The sequence below is a fragment of the Callithrix jacchus genome, chromosome 11 (genome assembly GCF_049354715.1).
Source record: "Callithrix jacchus isolate 240 chromosome 11, calJac240_pri, whole genome shotgun sequence".
In the NCBI taxonomy this organism is placed as follows: domain Eukaryota; kingdom Metazoa; phylum Chordata; class Mammalia; order Primates; family Cebidae; genus Callithrix; species Callithrix jacchus.
This window is the reverse complement of record NC_133512.1, coordinates 59,044,502-59,069,532: the sequence shown is the minus strand read 5'-3', so window position 1 is coordinate 59,069,532 and position 25,031 is coordinate 59,044,502. Positions and strand designations below refer to the sequence as shown.

At 38.8% G+C, this 25,031-nt stretch overlaps 1 protein-coding gene and 1 long non-coding RNA gene across 3 annotated transcripts in view; one reads left to right on the top strand and one right to left on the bottom strand.

Moving 5' to 3' along the window:
* Positions 1 to 18,660, top strand: part of PTTG1IP2 (PTTG1IP family member 2) — a 126,495-nt gene extending 107,835 nt beyond the window's left edge. For both annotated transcript variants that reach the window (XR_013524008.1, XR_013524007.1), the window contains 2 exons: positions 11,210 to 11,315; positions 18,507 to 18,660. The gene's annotated coding sequence lies outside the window, so the exon portion shown is untranslated. The remainder of the gene's footprint in view (positions 1 to 11,209; positions 11,316 to 18,506) is intronic.
* Positions 18,661 to 21,050: 2,390 nt separating this feature from the next.
* Positions 21,051 to 24,824, bottom strand: LOC144578376 (uncharacterized). The gene is made up of 4 exons (XR_013524011.1): positions 24,487 to 24,824; positions 23,706 to 23,822; positions 22,480 to 22,729; positions 21,051 to 21,272 (listed from the first exon to the last, which is right to left on the bottom strand). It is a non-coding gene; the product is annotated as an uncharacterized LOC144578376 (long non-coding RNA).
* Positions 24,825 to 25,031: the final 207 nt, after the last annotated feature.

Below are 25,031 nucleotides of genomic sequence, written 5' to 3'. Positions count from 1 at the left end.
AGTCACTGGCTGCAAGAATATGTTTGCAAGACATATATCTGACCAAATACTTGCACACAGAATATATAAATAATACCTACAACTTAACGATGTTTTAATATACCCAATTTTAAAAATAGAACAGACATTTCACAAAAAAAGATGCATAACTTGAAAAATGCTCAACATTAAGTTCTCATAAAAACACAAATTTAAGCCACAATGAGATACCCACACAACCTACTACAGTGGCTAAAACTAAGGAGAATAAAATTCCAAGTTCTTATATGTTGCTTCTCATATATTGAAGTGTAAAATAATTTAACCATTCTGGTAAATTATTTAGCAGTTTCTTGTAAAGTTAAATATTCACTTACCACCCAATTCAGAAATTCCACTCCTAAATATATACCCAGGTGAAATAAAATGTTGGCCACACAAAGATCTATATCCAAATATTCACAGCAGCTTTATTCCTAATAGCTTCCTTCCACTGGAACCAGCCCAGGTGTCCATCACCAGGATAATGGACAAACAAACCACAATAAAGTCATACAATGGAATACAACTCAGCAATAAAAAGGAACTAACTACTAACGTACACAACAAGAATAAATCTCAGAAGCCTTATGCTGCATGAAAGAAGTTGGATTCAAAACACAACATATGTGATTTTACTACACAGATGAACTTCATGTAAGGAGTTCAAGAATGGGTAATCCAGGATTTAAAAAGGTACAGCACACCCAAATACAGAAGGATAGTTGCTATAACTAACAGAGATGTCAATTGTCAGCTTGTTTATACACAAACTATAGAGGGGATATGATGGTCTGCACAGCACATGCTCATAAACTCCCAAAGTACAGTGTGAAGGTTGGCCAGACAGATTATGCTGCAGCACAGTGAACTGGCCCACTGAAAATGTCTTTAGCACTTTACTTTTTGCCACCCAGTTCTATCGGTTAATCACCACCCACTTCAGATGGCATTTCCGGTATGAAGTTTTTATTCCCTCCTATAGCTAACACAGTTTTAAATTATTTTCTGAACTGCTGAAGCACTTTTATTCTCTCAAGCTCTAGTTCTCATTATGCAATGGCTGAAAATATATTTGGAGCGTCTTTTCTGAAATGTTCTTTTCTATAGTGTGAGCCACACAGGGTTAGGCACACAGAAGGTATTTGAATGCCTAAATAAATATTTGAATCTCAAAAAAATGTTTAATTTCATACGATATGGATCTCCTTCCCCTGAGGTCAGAACATACACATGATAAGATAAATAATTTAAATTTTTTCAAATACATCTTGCCTTGGCCAACAAGAATAATTGAAAAGGTTGGATAATAACCTAACCTTTAAACGTTTATGGTTAAAATATATTGTTTTCATAACCAAGGTCATTTTATACATGACAACTAATGTATCAGAGAAAATTCAACAAAATAAAACAAAAGGAATTGATAATTTACATCAAGAGACTGGTGTGATGAAAAGTATTTTCAACAGATACTTTCTGTCTATCTTTGACAGAAAGTTAAAAAAACACTTCTATATTTCAAGTTATTTGGAGCAGTGACAAACATTTAGCCAATTCATTAATGAGTACATTTTATACTTTTATTGAAAAGGTTAATTATATGGTTTTGTTTGATGTGAGAGCTTTTAATACACACTAGGAAAATCATTTAAAAAGTATACTTTAATTTTCAGGTGTATTTTGTTATTATATTCGGTACTTTATTACTGAGACTCTTATCAGTTAGTTCTGTACTATAGTGACAATAACAGAAATAATGTTCATAATGATGATTCATTATGCCTGATGTACAAACCCTCCAGCATGAATTGTTTTTCCCTATTTTGAATATTAGCCAGTGTCCCTTCTTCTTAAGTGAATGCATCTCAAAGGCCCTACCAAATAAGTACATGTAAAAAGTAGGAAAAAATACGATGTTAAACAATCTACAATACCTCAAACATAATACATATCAGATGTAAGGTAGGTAGTTGAAGATTTTACCAAATTATAAACCACCAGAGGGCAGCTCAATACACTAGTGATGAAATACTTAAGACAGTATGTTAGGAATAGTATTTTAGAGTAATTATAAGTGAAGTATTACAGATATACATTATAGAGAGTGAAAAGAGACATATTTAATAAAATACTTAAAAATTGTATATTTTTATTAGTACATGATTTTTAGTTCACTTTCAAATGTAAATGCACACTTGATTTATGCCTCACTATGCCTCTTTTTATTTTTATTTTTTATTGGCAGCAGCAAAATTGGCCAGGAGGCCAAGCAACCTGGTTAGAATTAAATTGTATTTTATTTTAAGTTATTGTAGAAACAGGGTCTTGCTATGTTGACCAGGCTGGCCTTGAACTCCTGGGCTCAAATGATCCTCCTGCCTCTGCCTCCTGAAGTGCTGGGATTTCAAGCATAAGCCACCATGTCCAGCCACAATATTAAATTTTTAAAAATGTGATCTTGGATCCTCAGACACTATTATGAATATCTCTATACACACAAACTAGAAAATCTAGAGGAAATGGACACATTCCTGGAAACACATTCCTAAGATTGAATTAGAGACTGAAGTCTTGACTACACCAATATCAAGTTCTGATACTGAATCAGCAATTTTTAAAAACCTACAAACCAAAATAGTCCCATACCACATGGATTCACAGCTAAATCTGACCAAACATATGAAGAAGAGCTGGTACCAATTTTACTGAAACTATTCTCAAAAATCAAGAAGGGACTTCTCCCTGACTCATTCTATGAAGGCAGCAACACCCTAAAATCAAACCTTGGAAAAGGTACAAGAAAGAAAACTATAGGCCCATATCCCTGATGAACATAGACACAAAATACCAGCAAACTGAATCCAGTACCACATCAAAAGTTAATTAATTCACTATGATCCAGTAGCCATACCTAGTATTCAAAGTTGGTTCAACATTCACAAATCAATAAATGTGATTCACCACATAAACAGAACTAAAGACAAAAAGCAGCCTGGGTGTAGTAATGGCTCACACCTGTAGTCTCAGCCCTTTGGGAGGCCGAGGTGGGCAGAATGCCTGAGCTCAGGAGTTAGAGACCAGTCTGGGCAATATGGCGAAAGTGTCTCCAAATATTAAAAAAAAAAATTAGCCAGGCGTGCCTGTGGTCCCAGCTACTTGGAGGGCTGAGCTGGGAGGATCATTTGAACCTGGGAGGCAGAGGTTGTGGTGAGCCAACATCACACCATTGCACTTTAGCCTGGGGGACAAAGCAAGACCCTGTCTCAAAAAAAAAAAAAAAAAAAAAAAAAAAGATGAAAACCATATGATCATCTCAATAGACATAGAAAAAGCTTTTGATAAATTTAACATCCCCTCATGATAAAAGAAAAAAAAAACCTTGAGAAACTATGCATCAAAGGAACATACCATCTATGACAAACTCACAACCAACATTGTTCTGAATGAGAAAAAGCTGGAAGCATTCCCCTTGAGAACTGGAACAAGACAAGCTTGCCCTGTCACCACTCCTATTCAACAGAGTGCTGGAAGTCCTAGCCAAAGTAATCAGGCAAGAGAAAGAAATAAAAGGCATCCAAACAGGAAAAGAAGAACTCATATTAACTCTCTTCACTGACAATAAAATTCTGTACCTAGAAAATCTTAAAGATTCCACCAAAACATTCATAGAACTGATAAATGACTTCAGTAAAGTTCCAGGATACAAAATCAACATGCAAAATTCAGTAGAATTTCTATACATCAATCATATTCAAGCTAAGAGCCAAATCAAGAATGCAATCCCTTGACCAGATACGGTGGCTTATGCCTGTAATCCCAGCACTTTGGGAGGCCAAGGCGGGTGGATCACGAGGTCAGGAGATCGAGATCATCCTAGCCAACATGGTGAAACCCTGTCTCTACTAAAACTATAAAAAAATTAGCTGGGCATAGGGGTGTGCACCTGTAATCCCAGCTACTTGGGAGGCTGAGGCAGGAGAATCGCTTGAACCTGGGAAGTAGAGGTGCAGTGAGCCAAGAGCACATCACTGTACTCCAGCCTGGGCAACAGAGTAAGACTCCATCTCAAAATATATATATTCAATCCCAAACACAAAATAAAGTATCTAGGAATTTATGTAACCAAGGAGGTGAAAGATCTCTTTAACAAGAACTGCAAAACATTGTTGAAGGAAATCATAGGTGACACAAACTAACAGAAAAACATTCCATGCTCATGGATGAAAGAATCAGTATCATGAAAATGGCCATACTGCCCAAAGCAATCTATAGGTTCAATGCTATTCTTATCAAACTACCAATGTCACTTTTCGTAAAATTAGGAGAAAAAACTATTTTTAAATATATGTGAAACCAAAAAAGAGCTTGAATATCTAAAACAATTCTAAGGGAAAGAAACAAAGCCAGAGGCATCACACTACTCAACTTCACATTATGCCATAAAGCTACAATAACCAAAACATAATGGCACTGGTATAAAAACAGGCATACAGACTGGTGGAACAAAATAGAAAACCCAGAGATAAAGCCACACACCTACAGCTACCTGATCTTCAACAAAGTCAACAAAAATAAATAATGGGGAAAGAACCCTCTATTCAATATATGGTGCTGGGATAGCTGGCTAGCCATGTGCACAAGAATGAAACTGGACCCCTACCTTTCACCATATTAAAAAAAATTAAGATGGATTAAAGATTTAAATGTAAGACCTCAAACTATAAGAATCCTAGAAGAAAGCCTAGGAAATACCATCCTGGACATAGACCTTGGGAAATAATTTATGACCAAGTCATCAAAAGCAATTGCAACAAAAATTGGTAAGTGGGACCTAAACTAAAGAGCTTCTGCACAGAAAAATAGAAAAACAAAACAAAAAAAAAAACAACTATCAGGCAGGGCATGGTGGCTCATGCCTGTAATCCAAGCACTTTGGAGGCCAAGGCGGGTGGATCACCTGAAGTCGGGAGTTCAAGACCATCCTGACCAACATGGTGAAACCCCGTCTTTAAAACAAACAAAAAACCCTATCAACAGAGTCAAACAACAACCTAAGAGTCAGAGCAAATATTTGCAAAGTCTAACATCCAGACTCTACAAGGAACTTATACAATTAAACAAGCAAAAAACAGCCCCATTAAAAAGTGGGCAAAAGACATGACTAGACGCCTCTCAAAAGAAGCTATACGAACAGCCAACGAACATATGAAAAAATGCTCAACATCATGAATCATTAGCAAAATGCAAATCAAAACCACACCAATCAGAATGATTGTTATTAAAAAGTCAAAAAACAACAAATGCTTTCAAGGCTGTGGAGAAAGGGGAATGCTTATACACTGTGGGTGGGAATGCAAATTAGTTCAGCTGCTGTGGAAAGCAGTTTGGAGATATCTCAAATAACTTAAAACAGACATTGGGCGTAATCCCAGCACTTTGGTAGGTGGAAGCAGGCCAATCACAAGGTCAGGAGTTCAAGACCAGCCTGACCAATATGGTGAAACCCCATTTCTACTAAAAATACCAAAAAAATTAGCCGAGTGTGGTGGCATGTGTCTGTAATCCCAGCTACTCAGGAAGATGAGGCAGGAGAATTGCTTGAACCTGGGAGGCAGAAATTGCAATAAGCCGAGATCATGCCACTGTACTCTAGCCTGGGTGGCAGAGCGAGACTCCGTCTCAAAAAAAAAAAAGGCCAGGCGTAGTGGCTCACGCCTGTAATCACAAAACTTTGGGAGACTGAGGCAGGTGGACCACGAGGTCAAGACATTGAGACCATCCTGGGCAATATGGTAAAACCTTGTCTCTACTAAAAATAGAAAAAAATTAGCTGTATGTGGTGGTGTGGGCCTCTGGTTCCAGCTACTCGGGAGGCTGAGGCAGGAGAATCACTTGAACCTAGGAGGCAGAGGTTGCAATGAGCCAAGATCATGCCACTGCACTCCAGCCTGGTGAAAGAGTAAGACTCTGTCTCTAAATAAATAAATAAAGTAAAAATGTGATCTTGAATTTTCTCTACTTTGTGGTGGTCAGTGCTCCTCTTGTGAGAAGGAATTAGCAACACTAACTTGTTTCTAATTTAATGAAATATAAGTAAAAATTAGAATGATAATGATAATCCCTTTTAAAGTACTTTAAAAAATGGGCAATAACTTGATTTATTTGTTCATTGTCCCTTTTTCTAGTTTGCAAGCTCCATGAGGTCAAGAGCATTTACTTCAGAGACCTTGCCAAACATCATAACTAGAAGTTGACTTTCAATAAGTATTTGTTAACTCTATTAAGTAATAACTGTAAATTCTTAAGGGAGTAATCCTTCTAGAGATTATTCTCTGTTTTCATGTAGTCAGCCCTTCCATCCACCAACCCATCTATCTGCTTACCCATCCATCCATCTACCCACCCATTTATTATCCAGCCAGTCATCAATCCATTCATCCTTTAGACCACCCCTCCTTCCATCCCTAAAGGCATCTAACTCTTAAGGACAGTCTTTAGAAAGGGGTCCTTTCTTGTTGGTACTTAAAAAATAAATGTTCTTTGTAAAGAAATTCCCAGTTCAAGATTTTCCTTCAAGATCATATAAAGTTTCTTGAGTAGTTTTTACAATAAGAATGGCCCAATTTTTGGCCGGGCATGGTGGCTCATATCTGTAATCCCAGCACTTTGGGATGCCTAGGTGGGTGGATCACCTGAGGTCAGGAGTTCGAGACCAGCCTGGCTAACATGGCGAAACCCCATCTCTACTTTTATTAAAACACAAAAATTAGCTGGTTGTGGCAGCATGCATCTGTAATCCCAGCTACCCAGGAGGCCAAAGCAGGAGAATCACTGGAACCCAGAGGCTGCAGTGAGCTGAGATTGTGCTACTGCACTCCAGCCTGAGTGATAAAGCAAGACTCCATACCCTTACTCCCCACCTCCCCTTCTGACAATAGACTTCTAGAGAGTTTTCAGTATCTGTCAACAGCAAGGGTATGGAGTCCTTCCATTCAGAATTCTGGGAGGAGAATGCCATGTAGAGCCTGAAGACAGCACTGGACAGCCTAGGTATAGTAGACTTTATTTTCTCACTTTTAGGCAGAAACAGAAGCTGGAGAAGATATCCCACTCTCTAGTATCTTTAATTCTGCATGAGGCAGAGCAAAGATATAAAAGTTACATATCCGGGGAGTTGGGGCTGCCAAGGATTGAGTCAGTGGTCTGCCAGGAGTCACTGGGGTGGTGGGGGGAGAGTCATCTAGATCTGAGAGCTCCATGACAGAGGAAGATCAATCCCCACTAAGAGGGCTGAGGTGAGGCAAGTCAAGGGCATGGTGAAATGACGGGGTAGGAAAGGGGGATCAGGGATTTGGACAGATAGGACAACCACAGGGCTTTAACCATGTGTGCCAAGAGAAGTGACCAGGAGTTACACTGTCCAGACCCTCAAAGAGCACTTTCAGTGAAGATGGGTCAACAAGTCCTCCTCATCTGGGGAGCCCCAAGCAAGGACCAAGGGCCAAAGCCCCGCAATCAATGGTGTTCCAAAAACTACTCCCTCCTCGGAGATCCTGAGAAGTGAGGGAAGGGACATTTTGAGAAATGAGGACAGAGTTCAGACTTCGAAATGATAAAATAGTAAGCCAACTCTGACTGAATATTCATGAAATGGAGCTCAATTTTATGCTGAAAGTGACTAAGCTAGCTGTAAACAGCATAATTATTTTCACTGTCAAAAATGGGATCTCATAGAAATTGAGATCTGTTTAGTGCAATAAAGTAATATTCCTATAACTTGAGCTGTGACTCTGAAATTATTAGCACCTACACAAAATTTAGCCCAAGATTTCTCACCAAGAAATAAATTTTACAAAAGTTCTCTATCTTTTCTGTCTTTTTTCTATACATAACACCAATTTTTTTTAATTATACTTTAAGTTCCGGGGTATATGTGCAGAACTTGCAGGTTTGTTACATAGGTATACGCGTGCTGTGGTGGTTTTCTGCATCATCTACATTAGATATTTCTCCTAAAGTTAGCCCTCCCCAATCTCCCCACCCACTGCTATCCCTCCCCTAGCCAACCCATCCCTCCCCCAACAGGTCCCAGTGTGTGATGTTCTTCTCCCTGTGTCCAAGTGTTTTCATTGTTCAAAGGTCAAGTGGCATGGAGGTGTGAAAATGTCAGGGATGACAAAAGCAGTAGGGGTGTGTGTGTGTAACCAAATGATTTATGTTTCAAAGAAATGGTTAAGGGACAATGTCCTATAACTGTTTTTTACTTTGTACAAAGTAAAAAAATTCCTTTTTGCTCCTCAAAAGGTTAAACATAGTTTAGAATAGGCAAATCCATAAAGGCAGAAAGTAGACTAGGGTCTACTAAAGGTTGTGGGAAGGAGGGAATGGGGAGTGACTGCTAATGGGTATAAGGTTTCGTTTTTGGCATGATGAAAATGTTCTGGAATTAGACAGTGGTAATGATTGTGCAACTTTGTGAACGTACTAGAAAACCACTAAATTATATACTTTCAAAGAGTGAATTTTATGGTATGCAAATTATATCTCAATAAACCCATTATTTTAAAGTCAATGTGCTGATTTTTCAAATACACAGATGATATTTCCCCTTCAATAAAAAGGACAAGATGTTTTAAATTATTTTCTCAAGGCAGGAAGAATAGAGGATTCTAGCCTTACTGATTCAAGACTAATTCAAGGCTAATGGGTACAGAGTTTGTATTTGGGGTGCTGAAAATTTTCTGGCATGAGATGATGGTGATGGTTGTGTAGCCTTGTGAATATACTGAAACCAATAAAGTATATACTTTAAAATGATGAATTTTATGTTATGTGAATGATTAAATACCAACTTTTAAACAGTGAAATAAAAAATTAGGTACAGATGCTCCTTGACTTATGAGGTTATGCCCCAATAGACCCATCAAAAGTTGAAAATATCCTATCAAAAATGCATGCAATACCCTGGTAAACCCATTTTAAAGTCAAAAAATCATTAAGTCAAACCATTATTAAGTCAGGGACTGTCTGTGAATTTACATAAAAAATTGTATACATGAATGTTCATAGCAACATTATTTATAATAGCCCCCAGACAACCCAAATGTCTATCAACCGATGAAAGCATCAGGTGTGAGATACTCATATAATGGAAAATTACTCAGCAGTAAAAAGGAATGAAATACTGATACATGCTGCAGCAAGGATGAACCTTGAAAATATGCTAAGAGAAAGGAAATGGCCCAAAAGACCACATAATATGATGCCATTTATGTGAAATGTCCAGAATAGGCAAATTTGTAGAGATAGAAAGTAAATTAATGATTGCTCTGGATGAAGAGAAAAATAGAAAGTGACTATTATTTGGTAGGGGCTCTTTTTAGAGCTGATGAAAAATCTCAAATTTAATTGTGATAATAATTCACCTTGTAAATATAATAAAGACCATTGAATTGTCCACTTTATTTGTTTATTTTTTAATTTATCTATTCAGAGTCTTATTCGGTTGTCCAGGCTGGAGTGCAATGGCACAATCTCAACTCACTGCAACCTCTACCTCCCAGGTTCAAGCTATTCTACTGCCTCAGCCTCCCTCTCGAGTAGCTGAGATTACAGGCATGTGCCACCTGCCTGGCTAATTTTTGTATTTTTAGTAAAGATGGGTTTTCCTGATATTGGTCAGGCTGGTCTTAAACTCCTGACCTCAGGTGATCCACCCACCTTGGCCTCTCAAAGTGCTAGTTACAGGTATGAGCCACCACACCTAGCTGAATTGTCCACTTTAAATGAGTGAATTATATGGTATGTGAATTGCTTCTCAATAAAGCTGTTTAAAAAGGAAAAATAAATACTGACAAATAGTTACAAAATGTTGGGACAAAGGTTCAAGGGAGAGAGATGAATGGTAGAAGATGGCCTCTGCAAATATGATGTAAAAAAAGAAATCCTCGATCTTTGCGGAATTGCCACACTGTCTTCCACAATGATCTAGAACCAGAAATACCATTTGACCCAGCAATGTCATTACTGGATATATTCCCAAAGGAATATAAATTATTCTATTATAAAGACACATGTGCACTTTAAAGACACATGTGCACTTATGTTCAATGCAGCACTATGCACAATAGCAAAGACATGGAATCAACCCAAATGCCCATCAATGATAGACTGTATAAAGAAAATGTGGTACATATACACCATGGAATATTATGCAACCATAAAAATGAATGAGATAGTGTTCTTTGCAGGGACAAGGATGGAGCTGGAAGCCATTGTCTCCAGCAAACTAAGAAGAATAGAAAACCAAACACTGCATGTTCCCACTTACAAGTGGGAGCTGAACAATGAGAACACATGGACACAGGGAGGGGAACAACACACGCTAAGGCCTGTCAGTGGGGTGGCAGGAGGGAGAGCATCAGGATAAATAGCTAATGCATGTGGGGCTTAATGCCTGGGTGATGGGTTGATAGGTGCAGCAAACCACCATGACACATGTTTACCTATGTAACAAACCTGCACGTCCTGCACATGTATCCCAGAACTTAAAATTAAATTACATTTTTAAAAATCCTCTTTTTTCTTCCCAACTTTTTCATATCAATTATAGCCAGCATTTACCTGTTTCTTGAATCGGTAATGATTCCTTTAACCATTTTCTAGATCTTGAGTTATTTGTTCAAATTATTTGTTTCTGTTCCCTCGAAGACTCATTGTTCGATGCTTGTACACATTGCAAATACTATGGTTACTTGCAGAGTTTATGAAATCACATGCATTTTTTGTTCAATGTTATAATGTATCATGTTACAATGAAGAGTTTAATGCCATCTTTAAATGCTTCCTTTTGTCTTGCACCCTTTTTTAAAATATAAAAGTGCTAGATTAAACATTCATGCCAGTCACCACAATTGTTGATTCTGCCAGGAGAGCATTTACCACTAGGCTCTGGTTCTCATTACCCAACTCCTTCTCTATGAAAATTATGTCTCCCTAGTAACTAGGTTGTTTTGGCCATTGTTTTGACTTTTAACAGCCCTGGGAGTGGAATCTTACAGCACTTCTGAATTCGTTCAACAAACACTTATTGAGTACCTACTACTGGCCAGATACCATTTTGTTATTTTTTTAATTAACATTAAAGAACTCCACAGTTGGTTAACTGAGCATGATTTTTCTCTTACAGATACCAGGAATAGCAATTCAAAGATGTGAATGGGATTAATTCAGGGCTGTTGCTCCTGACAGAGAAACCAGTCTACCTGTTGAATGACATGCAGAAAAGAAATTTGGTAAGAAGAAAGTGATCTGAGTAAATTCCTTTTGCATTTGTAGAGTGCTTTTGTTTTTCAGCTTTTAAATAACATATGATGTTAAATCCTTGCAAGAACCTTGGGAGTTGGGCTGGGCAACCCTTTCCCAGGACATGGAAGTCAGGGAGATTAGGTGATGTGCTTGCTCAGAGGTGCACAGGATCCCAGAAAGTCCAACTCTTATTTCACCTTACCCTCTAGGATCATACAAGACTGATAATACAGTCTTCTAACCTTTTCCAAACCATGTTAATTAAGCTGGATTGTAATATGAAGTTGCCTTTAATGAGGAAAGAATCCCACCTAGCTATTTGTTCAGTGAGGTCTGGGATTCTATCTAATCTCTGTTTGTCAGCATATCATTTGAGCAAGGTAGAAAAGAAAACTAAATATTTCCTCAATATTTGGAGATGGTAGAGTCAGTCCATTTGTCGGCAAGAGATAAAAAGGTAAAATGTACCCCTGCTTTTGGTGAGAAAAGTTCAGAAATGACTGTGCTTTGTTTGTGAAAACTTTGAGATACTTATCTTTGCCTAAAGATCAAATATAAAAAAAATCCATAAAAAATTATCCAATGATAATTTTTGCCAGCCACGTGTGATAGCTCATGTCTGTAATCCCAGAACTTTGGGAGGCTGAGGCAGGAGGGTCACTTGAGGTCAGGAGTTTGAGATCAGCCTGGCCAAAAGATTTTTGCATCTATGTTCATCATGGATATTGGCCTGAAGTTTTCTTTTCTTGTTGGGTCTCTACCAGGTTTTGGTATCAGGATGATATTGGTCTCATAGAATAATTTGGGAAGGATTCCTTCTTTTTGGATTATTTGGAATAGTTTCAGAAGGAATGGTACCAGCTCCTCTTTGTGTGTCTGGTAGAATTCGGCTGTGAACCCATCTGGACCTGGGCTTTTTTTGTGTGGTAGGCTCTTAATTGCTGCCTCGACTTCTGACCTTGTTATTGGTCTATTCATACTTTCAGCTTCCTCCTGGTTTAGGCTTGGGAGGACACAGGAGTCCAGGAATTTATCCATTTCTTCCATGTTTGCTAGCGTATGTGCGTAGAGTTGTTTGTAATATTCTCTTATGATGGTTTGGATTTCTGTGGAATCTGTGGTGATTTCCCCTTTATCATTTTTTATTGCATCTATTTGGTTGTTCTCTCTTTTCTTTTTAATCAATCTGGCTAGTGGTCTGTCTATTTTGTTGATCTTTTCAAAAAACCAGCTCTTGGATTTATTGATTTTTTGGAGGGTTTTTCGTGTCTCAATCTCCTTCAGTTCAGCTCTGATCTTAGTTATTTCTTGTCTTCTGCTGGGTTTTGAGTTTTTTTGATCTTGCTCCTCTAGCTCTTTCAATTTTGATGATAGGGTGTCAATTTTGGATCTCTCCATTCTTCTCATATGGGCACTTATTGCTATATACTTTCCTCTAGAGACTGCTTTAAATGTGTCCCAGAGATTCTGGCATGTTGTGTCTTCATTCTCGTTGGCTTCGAAGAACTTCTTTATTTCTGCCTTCATTTCGTTGTTTATCCAGTCAACATTCAGGAGCCAGTTGTTCAGTTTCCATGAAGCTGTGCGGTTTTGGGTTGGTTTCTGAATTCTGAGTTCTAACTTGATTGCACTATGGTCTGAGAGGCTGTTTGTTATGATTTCAGTTGTTTTGCATTTGCTGAGCAGTGCTTGACTTCCAGTTATGTGGTCAATTTTAGAGTAGGTGTGATGTGGTGCTGAGAAGAATGTATATTCTGTGGATTGGGGTGGAGAGTTCTATAGATGTCTATCAGGTTTGCTTGCTCCAGGTCTGAGTTCAAGCCCTGGATATCCTTGTTGATTTTCTGTCTGGTTGATCTGTCTAATATTGACAGTGGGGTGTTAAAGTCTCCCACTATAATTGTGTGGGAGTCTAAGTCTCTTTGTAAGTCTTTAAGAACTTGCCTTATGTATCTGGGTGCTCCTGTGTTGGGTCCATATATGTTTAGGATCATTAGCTCTTCTTGTTGTATCGATCCTTTTAGCATTATGTAATGGCCTTCTTTGTCTCTTTTGATCTTTTTTGCTTTAAAGTCTATTTTATCAGAGATGAGAATTGCAACTCCTGCTTTTTTTTGCTCTCCATTTGCTTGGTAGATATTCCTCCATCCCTTTATTTTGAGCCTTTGTGTATCCTTGCATGTGAGATGGGTTTCCTGGATACAGCACACTGATGGGTTTTGGATTTTTATCCAATTTGCCAGTCTGTGTCTTTTGATTGGTGCATTTAGTCCATTTACATTTAGGGTTAGTATTGTTATGTGTGAATTTGATACTGCCATTTTGATGCTAGCTGGCTGTTTTGCCCGTTAGTTGTTATAGATTCTTCATTATGTTGATGCTGTTTAGCAATTAGTGTGACTTTGGAACATAGATGCAAAAATCTTCAATAAAATATTGGCAAGCCGATTGCAACCGCAAATCAAAAAACTTATTCATCATGATCAAGTAGGATTCTTCCCGGGGATGCAAGGCTGGTTCAACATACGCAAGTCTATCAACGTAATTCACCACATAAACAGAACCAAGGACAAAAACCACATGATCATCTCAATTGACGCAGAGAAGGCATTTGACAAAATTCAACAGCCCTTTATGCTAAAAACCCTCAATAAACTCGGTATCGATGGAACGTATCTCAAAGTAGTAAAAGCTATTTATGACAAACCAACAGCCAATATCATACTGAATGGGCAAAAACTGGAAGCATTCCCTTTGAAATCTGGCACTAGACAAGGATGCCCTCTCTCACCACTCCTATTCAATATAGTCCTGGAAGTTCTAGCTAGAGCAATTAGGCAAGAAAAAGAAATAAAGGGTATTCAAATAGGAAAGGTGGAAGCCAAATTGTCTCTATTTGCAGACGACATGATAGTATACCTAGAAGACCCCATCGTCTCAGCCCAAAAACTCCTGAAACTGATAAGCAACTTCAGCAAAGTCTCAGGATATAAAATCAATGTGCAAAAATCACAAGCATTCGTCTACACCAATAACAGACTTAAAGAAAGCCAAATCAAGAACGAAATGCCATTCACAATTGCTACAAAAAGAATAAAATACCTTGGAATACAACTCACAAGGAACGTAAGGGAACTCTTCAAGGAGAACTACAAACCACTGCTCAACGAAATCAGAGAGGACATAAACAGATGGAGAAACATTCCATGTTCATGGTTAGAAAGAATTAATATTGTGAAAATGGCTATACTGCCCAAAGTAATTTACAGAATCAACACTATCCCCATCAAGCTACCATTGACTTTCTTCACAGAACTGGAAAAACCACCATGAACTTCATATGGAACCAAAAGAGAGCCCGCATAGCCAAGTCAATTCTAAGCAAAAAGAACACAGCGGGGGGCATCACACTACCGGATTTCAAACTATACTACAAGGCTACAGTAATCAAAACAGCATGGTACTGGTACCAAAACAGAGATATAGACCAATGGAACAAAACAGAGGCACCGGAGGCAACACAACATATCTACAACTATACAATCTTTGATAAACCTGACAAAAACAAGCAATGGGGAAAGGATTCCCTGTTTAACAAATGGTGTTGGGAAAACTGGCTAGCCATGTGCAGAAAGCAGAAACTGGACCCCTTCCTGACACCTTACACTAAAATTAACTCGAGATGGATTAAAGACTTAAACATAAGACCTGGCACCATAAAAACCCTAGAAGGAAATCTAGGCAAAACTATCCAGGACATAGGAGTAGGCTAGGACTTCATGAACAAAACACCAAAAGCATTGGCAACAAAAGCCAAAATAGACAAATGGGACCTAATGAAACTCCGCAGCTTCTGCACGGCAAAAGAAACAGTCACTAGAGCGAATTGGCAACCAACAGAATGGGAAAAAAATTTTGCAGTTTACCCATCTGACAAAGGGCTGATATCCAGAATTTACAAAGAACTCAAATAGATTTACAGGAAAAAAACAAACAAGCCCATTCAAAAGTGGGCAAAGGATATGAACAGACACTTTACGAAAGAAGACATATATGAGGCCAACAATCATATGAAAAAATGCTCATCATCACTGGTCATCAGAGAGATGCAAATCAAAACCACATTGAGATACCATCTCACGCCAGTTAGAATGGCGATCATTAAAAAATCTGGAGACAACAGATGCTGGAGAGGATGTGGAGAAAAAGGAACACTTTTACACTGTTGGTGGGAGTGTAAATTAGTTCAGCCACTGTGGAAGACAGTGTGGCGATTCCTCAAGGCCTTAGAAATAGAAATTCCATTTGACCCAGCAATCCCATTACTGGGTATATATCCAAAAGACTATAAGTCGTTCTACTATAAGGACACATGTACACGAATGTTCATTGCAGCACTGTTTACGATAGCAAAGACTTGGAATCAACCCAAATGCCCATTGATGATAGACTGGATTGGAAAAATTTCGCACATATACACCATGGAATATTATGCAGCAATCAGAAATGATGAGTTTGTGTCATTTGTAGAGACATGGATGAATCTGGAGAACATCATCCTCAGCAAACTGACACAAGAACAGAAAACGAAACTCCGCACATTCTCACGCATAGGTGGGTGATGAAAAATGAGAACACATGGACACAGAGAGAAGAGTACTAAACACTGGGGTCTATTGGGGGGAAAAGGGGAGGGCCAGTGGGAGGGGGAGGTGGGAAGGGATAGCCTGGGGAGAAATGCCAAATGTGGGTGAAGGGGAGAAAGGAAGCAAAACACGCTGCCATGTGTGTACCTATGTAACTGTCTTGCATGTTCTGCACATGTACCCCCAAACCTAAAATGCAATTAAAAAAAAGAAAAAAAAAAAAGAAATCCTATCTCTACTAAAAATACAAAAGTTAGCTGGGCATGGTGGCATGCACCTGTTATTCCAGGTATTCAGGAAGGTTAGGTAAGAGAATTGCTTGAACCCAGGCAGTAAATGTTGCAGTGAGCAATGATTGTGTCACTACATTCCAGCCTGGGTGACAGAGCAAGACCGTTTCTCAAAGAAAAAAAAGAAAAGAAAAGAAAAGATAATATTTATAAAATTATACATAGTAAAAATAAATGGGTCAGATTCTTTATCTATTGCAAAAATTTGATAGCCTTAAATATTTCCCAAATGCATGGTGGCTCATGCCTGCAATCCCAGCAGTTTGGGAGGCCGAGGTGGGTGGATCACCTGAAGTCAGGAGTTTGAGACCAGCCTGGCAACTTGGCTAAACCCTGTCTCTACTAAAAATATAAAAATTAGCCGGGCATGGTGGCAGGCAGCTGTAATCCCAGCTACTTGGGAGGCTGAGGCAGGAGAATCACTTGAACTTGGGAAGTGGAGGTTGCAGTGAGCCAACATTGTGCCACTGCACTCCAGCCTGGGTGACAAGAGTAAGACTCCATCTTAAAAAAAAAATTCATTAAAAATATATATTGCCCAAATGTGTATAAATGCTATATTTGGAGTTATTTTCATAATAATAATTTTGCATTTGTATTGAATACTAATTGTGTACCAAGAACTATTAATAATACAAACGATTAATATTACAAACTAAGTCATTTGTAAGTATTAACTTACACACTATGAGGTGAGCTCTGTATAACATGACACAATATACCATAACATGTGAAATGACGTGGTATGATGTGATATAACATACCCCCATCTTATAGAAGAGGAAACTGAGGCACAGAGAGAATCAGTTTCTTTTTTTTTTTTTTTTTTTTGAGATGGAGTCTCGCTCTGTCACCCAGGCTGGAGTGCAATAGTGTGGCCTTGGTTCACTGCAACCTCTGCCTCCTAGGTTCAAGTGATTCTCCTGCCTCGGCCTCCCGAGTAGCTGGGATTACAGGTGCCCACCACCATGCCCACTAATTTTTATATTTTTAGTAGAGATGGGATTTCACCAGGTTAGCTGGGCTGGTCTCCAACTCCTGACCTCAGGTGATCCACCCACCTTGACCTCCCAAAGTGCTGGGATTGCAGGTGTGAGCCACCACACCCGGCCAAGAATCAGTTTCTTGACCAAAGTGTCTTTTAAGGAATAAGGGCAACATTTGAACCCATGCACTTAAGCACTATCCTCTTCTGTCTTACTTAGGTTAAATGCTCTTGTGTTAAGCAAGGTTCTATTTGAGTCCCTTCAGAATGCATAAGTTGAAATCCTAACCTCCAAGGTGATGGTATTAGGAGGGGAGGCCTTTGAGAGGTGATTTGGTCATGAGGGTGCCCTAGTGTGTGGCAATAGTACCCTTATAAAAGAGACCTTAGAGAACTCACTTATCCCCCATGAGAGGTCACAGCAAGAAGACGGCTGTTTGCAAACCAGAAGAGGTCCCTCACCACACACCGGGTCTCACTTCATTGCCCAAGCTGGAGTGCAGTGGTGCTGTTTTGGCTCACTGCAGTCTCAACTTCTCCAGGCTCAGGTAATCCTCCTACCTCAGCCCTCAAGTAGCTGAAACCACAGGCACATATCACCATGCCCAGCTAATTTCTTGTATTTTTTTTGTAGAGATGGGTTTTCACCAGGTTGCTCAGTCTGGTCTTGAACTCCTGGCTTCAGAAGGTCCTTCTGCCTCAGCCTCCCGAAGTGCTGGGATTACAGGCATGAGCCACCATACCTGGCCATATCTGCTGGTACCTTAATGTTGACTTTGTTTTAGCCACCCAGTCTTTAGTGGCCTAGCCCAAATGGACTAAGACATGTTCTTAGTTCAGATCCCAGCAGCTTCCCCCATATTTATCAAAAGCAAGTAGTGAGTTCACCAACACTACGGCTTTGGGAAAAGTTTGAAGTCTTTCTTTAACATCTTTCCATTTCCCTGTGCATATCTGTCATCCCCTTCTTTCGTCTCTGTCCACCATTTTCCCTCCTCCCATGAGCTGTGGCTCTAGTGTCTGGGGCTCCTAAGCCCTATCATGAAACTCCATCCAGGGCAGTCCTTCCATCTGACCTGTGCCTTCTGTTTTCTGAATCTAAACTGCCTCCACTGTGCCTCAGCTATTATGATATAAGCTCAGTAGTATTTTATGTCTAAAGAGGAACCTATTTATTAGGCCAGAGCACAAAATCTGGCCAGGATTTGAGGGTAAATGAGAATAATGACTTCTTTTTCTTTTTTTTTTGGATTGCAGAAAATTATTAAAATTGAAGACATTGTTTAATCTTCTTGTGCCATGAGACTCCATATCAGTCTGTCTACAAAGTCCACTGGGAAGCCAAGGATCACTTGAGCCCACGAGTTTGAAGCTGTAGTGAGCCCCAAAGGGCCACTGCACTCCAGCCTGGGTGAGGCAAGACCCTGTCCCAAAAAATAAAAAGACAACTTTTAGCCACATTTCTAGACTTCAATTAAAATGCTACATGGGGAATGCAGAATGACTTCTGCATTCAGGTAGCTTGCCCTTTACCTGATTCCAACCCAGCAAACAATGCAAGGAATAGAAAAGATATCAAAAATGCAAAGGAGTGGCCATGACTATCCACTACTGCCCCAGTTCCCTATGTAGTGAAATTCAGTGGAACTTCCTAACTACAGTGAAACGATACTAGGTCAGAAGAGCCTGAAATGCGGGTTCACTGCCTCTGGTGTGCATGGTAGGGAAAGGGGGCTCATCATAACTTGTTAGGAAATGTCTGCTTCTCCACAGTTACTTAATTCTATGTTCTTAGTTTTTGGGTCTACAGAGGAATTTGCTATAAAGGTAATAACATTTAAGCTTCAGGACTCCTCACTTCCCCAGGCCTCTGTGAGTGGTGGGAGTTGCTTGGAGTTGTAAAGCATTCCAGGTGAGGAGGGGAAGCCAGCATGCAATTAGAAAATAGAATTGTATAGGCATTTCTGATAGATTTCCTCGAGTCCTCAGAAGGGACTTACTGACTTCTTCTATCATTCTAAATTAATCATCAGTTTCATGCCTAATTTATGTGTGTGATTTTAAAAATGTATTTATTTATTTGTTTATTTTGAAGTGGCTCATAACTGCATATGCACCAGGCCCCCCACCTGAGGTCGACCTCCCCTTATTATCCTAGCTGGATTACGAAGGAATAGAATTTGTTGGAAAGAGGTTTGGGGGTGAGCAGCCTATGCTGCAAATTCCATTTGCTCCTCCAGGCCTAATCTCCATCCTTCTCTCCTCTGGTCTGTAGTCCAGATGGCTACTCTCTGTAGATGCTTTCCTGGCTCCATTGCCATCAGGTCCACCAGTAGGATCATGTGCTGGGAATGAGAAGACTGGAAGAGAGTGTTGATTTCTCTGAAAATGGGTTGGCAGCAGGGCAGGCTTCATGGGCGTACAACGTATGGAGTCAATAGGACCCCATTCTTAAGGGCCCTGCATTTGGTTTAAGCTTTTCTGTCACTGTCTTAAAAGTCTTAATTTTATCTTGTTTTACAAATTTCAACTCTTATTTTAGATTTTGGGGTACAGGTACAGGTTCATTATAAGGGTATATTGCATATGATGCTGAGGTATGTAATTTTATCTTTGAATGTGTGTTTTGTAAGTGAAGTCAAAGGGAAAGTGGAACATATATGTGAGCAGAGGGGTTATATGAAATATATGTGTCTGCCATTTCCAGTTGTTGTATTCGAATATAGTATTTCCAGTGTCCCCATGATCATAGAATTCCTCTGTACCTGTGTACTACACATAGGAATTCAGGGAGACCCAAAGCAAGTACAAGGTGCAACTGATAAGGCCCCGAGATGTCATGCTTTCTATTTCAATGACAACTGCCTTCAAATTCAGAAAAAGACAATGCAATTTGAGAAACACATACAACCAAGAAGCTTTATCATATCCTTTCTCATGTTATTTCACTGTTGCTTCCTAACCACGTACCCTAAAAATGATGTCACAGAAGGAAGGGGGAAGATAGGGCAAGCCATAGTTCCTTTTCCTTTCAGTCCTTCCTTATTCATCAGTAAGCTAAAAGTACAATGTTGGTATAATGTATAAGAAAGTGAAATGAAAACAGTCCAGTTAGTTTTGTGCACTATATCCACTGTCCCAGGAGGAACAAAATATGTATATACATACAAACTATAAAATATAAGTGTATAATTTTCATGATTCTGCATGAGAGTTAAATGCCCTTATAATGGTGTTTAAAACTGGCATTGCACAAGAGAAATGGTAAGATTCATGCTAATAATTTAAAATTATAATATTTTCTTTTTTCTTTTTTTGTCATGTTTTTTCACTAGCACTTTTAATGTTTTCTTTATTTAAAATAGTGTTAGATACAAAATTTTAGAAACATGACAATTTGAGGAAAGAGAAAGAGACTGCAGAAGGAAAGCAAAAACTTTATACTTTAGTACCTTTACCACACTTTTTTCTTGCTTTTGTCAGCTTGCACTGGGCTGCTCAAATTATGTAGTGGGCTTCAATTAACAGTGACTGCTTTCTTCCACCGAAGTCCACAATTCCTGATGGGTGGCCCTGTCCTGCAGCTACAGGTCTCCCTGGGTTCCAGGGGTTGCCCCCTTTTCCTATGTTCTTCAAGCCTACTCCTGGGAACACTCCCTACTGTGCTACCCTGGGGGTAGTCGGGGCGTGGGGGGCGTCACTGGAGAAGGGAAGTAGATTTCACCTTCCCTTGTGACTTTTCTTTAACCTGTCCACATCTTTGTAAGTCATTCTTTCATTAGTCTCTCTTTCACACTCCTGTTTGTTTGTATATATTTTATTACAGTCAGTTTCAAACATAAAGAATAGTGTAACAGACATCCACATACCCACTATCTAGTTGTGACAATAATTATTTCACCCCTTTGCAGTGTGCCATTAGTTTCCTGCTGGGATCTTGGCTGATAAAAGGCCTTCTTATGCATTTTGACTATTTATCATACCTGCCTCCTCAACAGGGAGCAGCAACTTGACAGCTTGTTTCTAAAAAGAAATTAATAAACATTGAACCACAGATTAAAATGGCAGAAGTAGCCTTAAACATATTCCCTGCCTGTTCAGTGAAGCTTGGTTCCCTAATTACCTCCTAGGCATCCAAGCTCATCCCAAACTATGCTTTGTTTTGTATGCAAAGCTACAAAAAGAGGGGATGCTTAGTACCCTCTAAAATAAGTGAATCACATTAATCAACAGCATTTATTGCCACCAATTGATAAATGCTTTATCTTTTCACTTGTAGGAGAAAAGGAAACATGCAGGAAGAATTATTTTCTTTGTGAGGAGGTCCTCTTTGTGAGAGGATTGACTACAGGGTCATAGATCAGCAACATACTTGTCTTCCACAATTTCATGAAAATATTGTCATTAATAAGATTTGCTAGTAAAGCAGAAAGGTTATATCTACAAGGATAGATTCACTTTGAGTATGAGACCCTCATCACTTGTCTCATCAAAAATAATCATTTCGGGTTTAGCCTTTTTACTGGTAGACACAATAGAAGTAATATGCTATTCTATAAATATGCATTTGGAATTAGTCACTTTTTCATGATATTCCATCAAGGGTACCATAGAATTGTGCAAATTAATAGAAAAATAGAGAAGGAAGGGATGGGAAAATAACTAATATTTTATTTATTTAGAGAGAGAGTCTTGCTCTGTCGCCCAGGCTGGAATGCAGTGGCATGATCTCAGCTCACTGCAACCTCCACCTCCTGGATTCAAGCAATTCTCCTGCCTTAGCCTTCTGAGTAGCTGGGATTGCAATTCTTCTTCAGTTACATGCGCCACCATGCCCAGCTAATTTTTTTTAAATTGGTATTTTTAGTAGAGACAGGGTTTCACCATTTTGGCCAGGCTGATCTAAAACTCCTGACTTTGTGATCCGTTCACCTCGGCCTCCCAAAGTGCTGGGATTACAGGCGTGAGCTGCCGTGCCCAGCCAGAACTAACATTTATTGAATGCCTTCTTTGTGTTATAAGGACTCTCATATTTATTGTCAATTTAATCCTCACAGTAATCCTAAGAGGTAGATGTTATTATTCGTGTGTTATAGAGGAGGAAGGTGAAGCTCAAGGAGGTTAAATTGCTCTAAAGTCTACAGCTACATGATAATTACAATAGCTACTATTAATGTTTTGCAGAGCTTGATCCTATGCAAAGTACTTTAGGTCCATTAGGAAATCTTACCCTCTGTGGCAAATCACATTATGTCCATAACACAGATGAGGTGAGTGAAGCATCTTGTCCAAGGGCACATAGATATTAGCTGGCAGTGTCAGAATTCTGAGTCAATTCTGTCTGACTCATATCCTTGCTATTCTCACTCCCCTCTGCTGGTTCCCAAGGGAGATGGGTACAATTTCTGTTACAATTTATTTTTCCATCTTGAACTTCTCTTCCCTTTTACGAATGTCCATTCAATCATTCTGATCTTTCTCTTTGGTAAAGGACACAAAAGCAAATGTGAGAAGACAGCTCCTTTGTCATCATATTGCATTACACAGTCAATCTCAACAGTGGGCCTGTTCTTTCTTTGATTGTTTTCTTGTCTAACATATAATTTTCTCTTTTCATTGTCTCCAGACATTTTCACACATGCAGTCCTAAAATATCTTAAAAAGTAACATACTTTACAGTATATTTTTAAATTGTTACATAAAATTTTTATCATAAAGAGTTGTATATACATACATATAAATAATGACATTTAAAAATAAATGGTCACATTATTAGTTGATATCTACACAGTGAAATCTAAATAGTATAGTAACTTGGTGCTTTATCCTACTTCCTAATTTAGTGTTTATTGTATATATTTATGGTATATAGCATGATGTTTGGATATACATATATCCAGTGAAATGATTACTACAGTCAAACAAAATAGTATATCTATCACCTTCCATAGTTATCTTCTGTGTGTGTGTGTGCTTGTTTGTGTGTGTTGTGTGTGTGTGATAAGAGCACCTAAAATCTACTCTTAACAATTTCTCAATGTGTAACATTAAGGAAAGCCCTCAGACTGTCCATTATATACTTTTTAAATTTACATCATAAAGTTCTTCTTTACCTATAGAAGAACTTTTGTTTTGTTTATTTACTCCTTGAAATTATATTTCCATTCCACTTCCTACTATTTTTCTACTTTAAAGAATTTCATAAGTACATACTTCTCTGCAACAAAAATATTTAAAAAATGGAAATAATTTTAAATTTTCTGTGACCATTCAACTCTGTTAGAACATTCTACACAATTTCGGCCTGGCGCAGTGGCTCATGCCTGTAATCCCAGCACTTTGGGAGGCTGAGGCAGGCAGATCACAATGTGAAGAGATAGAGACCATCCTGGTCAACATGGTGAAACCCCATCTCTACTAAAAATACAAAAATTAGCTGGGCGTGGTGGTGCATACCTGTAATCTCAGCTGCTCCAGAGGCTGAGGCAGGAGAAGCATTTTAACCCAGGAGGCGGAGGTTGCAGTAAGCCAAGATCCTGCTACTGCACTCCCGCTTGGCAACAGAGAGTGATTCTGTCAAAAAAAAAAAAAAAAAATTCTACACAATTTATTAAAGCAACAAAATATATTATAAATACTGATAGGTAATTACTAAATATAAAAAATTGCATCGGAATTGCAGTTCTTACTGAGATGGGTAGTATTTTTTCCCCCATATCCATGGTAAATATAACAGGAATAGCATCAGTGCTATGATTTGATTGCTATAGGTGCTGAGAAACTTTCCAGATAAATAAGTAAGTGGGAATGAGAGTTTCATTATGGCAATGGGGCTCAATTCTTTGAATTCTTCTTCAGTTACATGCCAAAAAATTACATAGTAACCTATCATCAAGATGGTTTTTAGTGATCTCTCCTCTGAGGACTTGATTAGATGTCTTTCACTTTGGTGAAAAGCAGAGAATTGGAATCTATCTATCTTGCAAAAGGATTAATTATCCCCTCATTGCAATCATTTTCTCCCCTTTCTTGAGTGTTCTAGAGGTTTGTGTACCCAAGGCAATGCATTTGTAGGCTTGGGATGGGTGTGAGGTATGCCCTTCTACATTATCAAGTGATAACAACAAGATGGTTCTGCAAGGAAGACAGGAAAGAACAGCCCAAAGACTTGACCACAGGACAAGCTTATCTTTGAAACTATCCATGCCCACTTACCCCTTAGGAAGACTCCACATACCTTCCATCCTTTGCTTGAAGATTGCTGATCTGTAACATTTTCCAAGCCTTCACTCATTTGGTGCTTTAGCACCTTGGCACTGTGGATACATGTTGAGGCCGATCTCCTATATTGTCCTGTGGGATGGCTTTTTTTCTCCTCCATCTTTAGCACATATTTTCTTAAACTTTTAACTCTTTCAAAAGCTTCTTTAGTTAACCGTGTGTGGTGATGTATGCCCATAGTAGTCCCAGCTACTATGGAAGCTGAGGCAGGAATAATCACTGGAGCCCCGTAGGTTGAGGCTGCAGTGAGCCATGATCATGCACTCCAGCCGGGGTAACAGAGTGAGACCCTGTCTGAAGAAATCAAGTAAAATAAAATGATGTAAAATAACATAAAATAAAAAATAAAACCTCTTTAGGGCACTGTAAATAAGACAGCAACATTTGTGCACAGATATTTTATAATCCTGGCCAATTCAATTTTTAAAAAGAAATAAAAAGGGAAAGAAATAAGGAGAGAAAGGAAGAAGAAGAAGGAAAGAAAGTAAAACCATAAGGAGG